The 6798-nt window shown below is 43.6% G+C and overlaps 1 pseudogene; it reads right to left on the bottom strand.

Annotated features, from left to right (window-relative positions):
- Window positions 1–1681: 1681 nt before the first annotated feature.
- LOC126238465 (5S ribosomal RNA) lies at window positions 1682–1799 on the bottom strand (annotated as a pseudogene).
- Window positions 1800–6798: the final 4999 nt, after the last annotated feature.

Genomic DNA, 6798 nt, shown 5'->3' with positions numbered 1-6798 from the left:
ATTGCTGACAGACGCATCACAGTGAACGAACTGTCACGCTACGTTGGGATTGGGGAAGGAAGTGTTTGCAGAATACTGAAAGTGTTGGCGTTAAAAAAGGTTTGTGCCACGTGGATTCCCAGCATGTTGACAGGGGCTCACAAAGAAACAAGAAAAACGGTATGCAGCGAACTTTTGGAACAGAACGAGAATGAGGGAGATGAACTTCTTGGAAGAAATGTGACAGGTGATGAAACATGGCTCCATCAGTTTTCACCAGAGACGAAGAGGCAATCAATGGAGTGGCATCATGCAAATTCACCCAAGGAAAAAAAAAATCAAAACCACAACTTCTGCTGGAAAAGTTATGGCTACGGTGTTTTTCGATTCCGAAGGACTCTTACTTGTGGACAACATGCCAAGTGGAACCACCATAAATTCTGATGCATATGTGACTACACTGAAGAAATTTCAGGCTCAACTGAATCGTGTTCGACCACATCGACAAAATCAGGATGTTTTGCTGTTGCACGACAATGCACGGCCACATGTCAGTCAAAAAACCATGGAAGCGATCACAAAACTCGTATGGACAACACTGAAACACCCGCCTTACAGTACTGACTTGGCTCCATGTGACTATCATCTCTTTGGGAAACTGAAAGACTCTCTTCGTGGAACAAGGTTTGAAGATGATGACTCCCTTGTGCCCGCTGCCAAACAGTGGCTCCAACAGGTTGCTCCAGAATTTTACCATGCAGGTATACAGGCGCTGGTTCCAAAATGGCGTAAGGCAGTTGAAGGGATGGAAATTATGTGGGGAAATGAAAATATTGTTCCTAAAGGTTGCATCTACACACTGTAAAACTTTCAAACATGTAGAATAAAAGATGGATTTAAAAAAAAAATTGTGTGCATTTCTTTTGGAGTGACCCTCGTAATTATTACCTGCGCAACAAAGATAACGAAGCCCAGCTCTGCCCTAACTCTCGATCTGTAATGTAACTTTATGCTTCAGGATACTAAATCACTCAATGTTAAATGCATAGGAGCATGTGAAGGTCCAGTAATATTTTTTTTTTTTTTTTTTTTTTTTTTTTGCCTGACTGGTTTGCTACGGATTGCCACTAATACCCTTCCTGTGCCAACGTTCTCATCTCAGAGTAACAGTTGCAACTTACGTCCTCAATTATATGCTGGATGTATTCCAATCTGTGTCTCCCTCTACAGTTTTTACCCTCTTCACCTCCGTGTAGTCACATGGAAGTTATTCCCTGATGTCTTACCGGATGTCGTACCATCTGGACCCTTTTTCTTGTCAGTGTTTTCCGTATGTCCCTTTCCTCGTCCATTCTACGGACGACTTCTTCATTCCCTTCCATATTAGACCGCTTAATTTTCAATATTACTCTGTAGCACCATATCTAAAACGCTTCGATTCTCTTCTGTTCCGGTTTTCCCATAGTTCTTACAGCAGGATTTCTTAACTTTATGTACTTATAGCACTCCGTCTTCAGGCCACAAGTGGCCCAACGGGACCATCCGACCGCCGTGTCATCCTCAATGAGGATGCAGATAGGAGGGGCGTGTGGCCAACACACTGCTCTCCTGGTCGTTATAATGGTTTTCTGTGACCGGAGCCGTTATATTCGGTCGAGTAGCTCCTCAGTTGGCATCACGAGGCTGAGTGCACCCCGAAAAATGGCAACAGCGCATGGCCGCCCGGGCGGTCACCGATCCAACTGCCGGCCACGCCCAACAGCGCTTAACTTCGGTGATCTGGCGGGAACCGGTGTATCCACTGCGGTAAGGCCGTTGCCAACTTTATGTGCTTTTTGATCACCAATTCTGATGTTAAGTTTCTCACTGTTCTCGTTTCTTCTACTTTTCAGTACTTTCGTCTCTCTTCGATTTACTCTCAATCCATATTTTGCATTCATTTGACTGTTCATTCCATTCAACATATCCTGTAATTCTTCTTCACTTTCATTGAGGATAGCAGTGTCATCAGCGAATCTTACCATTGATATTCTTTCACCCTGAATTTTAGTCCCACACTTGAATCTTTTTTTTATTTCCATCATTGCTTCTTTGATGTATAGATTGAACAGTAGGGACGAAAGACTCCACCCCTGCCTTACATCATTTTTAATCTGAGCACTTCGTTCTTGGTCTTCCACTCTTATGGTTCCCTCTTGTTTCTTATACATTACTCGTCTTTCCCTATAGTTTACCCCTATTTTTCTCAGAATTTTGGACATCCTGACCATTTCACATTGTAGAACGTTTTTTCCAGGTCGACAAATCCTATGGACGTATCTTGATTTTTCTTCAGTCTTGCTTCCATTATCAACCGCAACTTCAGAACTGTCTCTCTGATGTCCTTACCTTTCCTAAAGCCAAACTTATAGTCACCCAACAGACCCTCAATTTTATTTTTCATTCTTCTGTACATTATTCTTGTCAGCAACTTGGATGCAAGATATGTTGATCTGACTGTGCGTTAATTCCCGCTCTTGTCGGCTCTTGCAATATTGGGAACTGGACGAATGATGTTTTTCCGAATGACTGATGGTATACCGCCAGACTCACACATTCCACTCACCAACGTGAATGTCGCTTTGTTCCACTTCCCCAAACAACTATAGGAATTCTGATGGAATGTTATCTATCCCTTCTACCTTATTTGATCTTAAGTCGTCTATTGCTCTTTTACGTTATGATTCTAATACTGGATCCCCTATCCCCTCCATCTCAGTATTAAGCAAATCAAAAACCCTATCTCAGTTAAGCTCCTGCATTTCATCAGAGAAAGCATGAATGATTATCAGGTTTAGTATTTGAACGTTTGACGATGTGTGTATCAAATCTGTTGTCACTAATAGTAACAGAAATCTCATGTATTAAACATTTTTAGACAATTTGTATTCTTGCATTCAGTACATTGAAAAGTGAAGAGTGAGGTAATCATTTCCTCACTTCGTGTATGGCAATCACGAAATAGCTACCCAGATAACGTTCTATTAACCAAGAATTACATTTCTACTTCATAATTCGTGAAATGAAAGTCTTCCCCAGCCACATTGCACAAACGTTTGCAATCGCAGCAAACGCAAATGCATTGGCGAATATTAACCCATTCAGCGTAACTCTAGAACAACAGAGCGCCATCCGGAAAGTAAAATTTCCGCACTCTCACTGACAATAGCACAAACCAAAAGTACTCTGAGGTGACAAGTCATGAGATACCTCCTAATATGGTGTCGTACCTCCTTTTGCAGTGTGCAGTGCAGAAACTCGACGTAGCGTGGACTCAACAAGTCGTTGGAAGCCCCTAGAAAAATATTCAGCCATGCTACCACTATAATTGTCCATAATTGCGAAAGAGTTGCCGGTGCAGGACTGACCTCTCGATTATGTCCCATAAATGTTCCATGGGACTTATGACGGGCGACGTGGTTGTCCACATCATTCGCTCGAATTGTCCAGACTGTTCAAGCCAGTCGCGAACAACTGTGGTCTGATGACATGGTGCATAGCCATCCATAAAAATGCCAACGTTATTTGGGAAGATGAACATGAATGGCTACAGATGGTCTCCAATTAACCGAACATAACCATTCCCAGCCAAAGATCGGTTCAGTTGGACCAGAAGACCCAGTCCACACCGTTATGGAGCCCCCACCAGCTAGCACAGTGGCTTGTTGACAACTTCGGTCCACGGCTTCCTGGAGTCTCCGGCACATCCGAACCCTACCATTAGCTCTTATCAACTGAAATCAGGACTCATCTGACGCTGGCCAGGGTGGCCGAGCGGTTCTAGGCGCTACAGTGTGGAACCGCGCGACCGCTACCGTCGCAAGTTCGAATCCTGCCTCGGGCATGGATGTGTGTGATGTCCTTAGGTTAGTTGGGTTTAAGTAGTTCTAAGTTCTAGGGGACTGATGACCTCAGAAGTTAAGTCCCATAGTGCTCAGAGCCATTTGAACCATTTTTGAACTCATCTGTCCATGCCACGGTTTTACAGTCGTCTAGGGTCGAACCTATACGGTCACGAGCCCAGGAGAGGCACTGCAAGCAAAGTCGTGCTGTTAGCAAAAGCACTTGCGTCGGTCGTCTGCTGCCATAGCCCATTAACGCCTACTTTCGCCGCACTCTCTAAACGGATACGTTCGTCGTACGTCCCAGATTGATTTCTGCTGTTATTTCACGCAGAGTTGCTTGTCTGTCAGCACAGAAGACTCTACCCAAATGCCGCTTTTCTCAGTCGTTGAGTAAAGGCTGTCGGTAACGCCTGAAATTTGGTGTTCTCGGCACACTCTAGACACTGTTAATCTCGGAATACTGAATTCCCTAATGATTTCCTAAATTGAGTGCCACATGCATCTAGCTCCAACAACCATTCCGCGTTCAAAGTCTGTTAATTCCCGTCATGCTGCCATAATCACGTCGGAAACCTTTTTACATCAATCACCTGAGTACAAATGACAGGTCCACCAATGTACTCCGTTTCATACCTTGCGTGCGCGATACTATCACCATCTGCATTTATGTTCATATTGCTATCCCTCAGTGTGTATTATCTTCGTGTATTTCTCGAATCATCTATAAAAGATGGTCATCCATATTATCTGTATCTTTCGAAGCCTTCCTCAACTTTGTTCTAGGAACCGTGTCATAAGTCATAAGCCTTTGTTAAATCTTTGAAGGCAACGTGTAACTTCTTTCTCCATTGGCTTTCATCAAATAAAGAGGTTCTTTGTGCAGAGTCTGATCTCTCTAAATCCACTCTGGTCTTTCTCAATATGGTGGTCAACATCCTGCCTTATTTTCGGACATACAATTTTGCTAAACAAGCTGCTGACTGCGCAATTCACAATAATGTCTCTGTAGCATTTAGTGTCTCTTCTATTCCCCTTCTTCAAAATGGGAACTATATAAGCTCTTTTCCCCTCTGATAGTATTTGAATCCTTGACAGGCATTGCTCATATGGTGCGTTATTTTTTTCTTCAAATGGTGTCCTCCAGTTTTCAGTAATTCCACAGGTAAATTCCAGGACCAGGTGATCGGCCAACCTTCATTTTAGCTATTTTTCCTACAGCAAAAAATAGCGATATGTAACCTCAGACAGTTCTCGCAAACAAACAAAATGCCCTTGAATTTGTCTCGTCAGAGATCTAATCCAGGTTCATTCCAAGTATCGGAAGCAATTCATTAAGATGCCTGTAAAAGGGTGTGAAAATCAATGGCGCTCTCCATTGGGATCTGCCTGTACTAGCGATGTGATGGCAGTCAGGATCTTCAGGGCACTTACGGGCAAACGTTTCGCCACATTAAAGTCATATGACTTTGTAGACAGTGTAACTTACAGAAATGTAAGGCGTTACAGCAGAAAGCATCAGCCCGATATTTACCACACTTTGTGCTGATGGCCACTACGTAACAGGTATTAAATCATTAAATTTTCCTTATGTTCCAAAGTGATGCCCATAATAAACATTAGTATGAGGTGTCACCAAACGAGCACGATTACGCTACTGTATTGGATGTGGCATGGAAGCAAACAGTCTCCGTATGTCATCCAGATGTTTGAAAAACATGAAGATCGCTGGCTGGAGACTGGTATGACAGTATGTTTTCCCATCGCATACCAGACATGCTCTATGGCTGACGAATTACTGAACTGAGTAGACCAGTCAAGGCGTTTGTGATGTGATGTATTGGGTCTTGCATTATACTGCTGGAATACACCATTTGGTACTGGTAATGGAAGGTATGAAGACAGGGTTTATCATCTTGCCACATACTGATGAGCATTTTCACCTTCCTTCAACAATTACGAAATCAGTTTTGATGTCGTGACCAACACCTCCCCACACCATGATGCGGATCTCTAGAACTGTTGATTTCTGTGACCTTCCACCACGCCGTCTACGGGCACATTGGGGTCGACCTGGCCGGCACAAACAGAAGCGAGTTTCATAACCGAATACCTCAGAATGCCACTTAACATCCCAGTTGCCTCTGGCTCTACAGTGTGCTAGTCTTTGTTGTCTTTGGAATTATGTCAGTACTAAATGACGCGTGGCGAGATCTCAACCCAGCTTCCAGTTATCTGTTCTAGACGATTCGTAGCAACACTCTGCCTGTAACCCATACCCGGATTTCAGCTGTTGTTATCCATCTTTTCGTCAGAGTCGATCGAATAATCCTTCTAATCTTCTGGTCTATGGTGTATTCCTTATGGAAGGATCCTTGCCTACTCTTCTTGCCACGTTGTCCTTAGACCATCTCATCACCGCTCCTGTGATCATAACACTACTGCATCTGTGTGGCCTATCTGTATGATACTCCCAGGTCCATCACGCCAGTGGTTCGACGTTTCTGTAAGTCCAAAGGATGTCTATGAACTGAACGTGCATTCCTCCACGTGAACAGCTCCAATAATGTTAGACACACTCAGGAGCCAGCATGGACCCACACCAATTACAGTATTCCGCACCACAGCCGGTAAAAACGGAACGCTTATGGCGTCGCTCTGTTGTCCGTCTCTCTGCCTGCCTGTCCGACTGTTAAAAACCCTTTTTTCAGGAACGGGTAGACGCATCAAGTTGAAATTTGTGTCACGTACTAAGTTCTATGGTCCGTGGGCGGTATAAGATGCTGAAGTTTGTAAGTCAATGCTGTCAAAAGATACGACCATTTATGTCAGATATTTTCATACTCGCTAACTCACTCATCGAAATGTTTAGGGTGCTTTCCGTTGACCGGGAATCATTAAAATCGGCAAGAAGCAAGGTTACACTGTAGAAGTAAAG

The sequence above is a fragment of the Schistocerca nitens genome, chromosome 2, assembly GCF_023898315.1.
Source record: "Schistocerca nitens isolate TAMUIC-IGC-003100 chromosome 2, iqSchNite1.1, whole genome shotgun sequence".
Lineage (NCBI taxonomy): Eukaryota > Metazoa > Arthropoda > Insecta > Orthoptera > Acrididae > Schistocerca > Schistocerca nitens.
The sequence above is the reverse complement of the archived record's forward strand: the minus strand, read 5'-3'. Positions and strand labels throughout refer to the sequence as shown.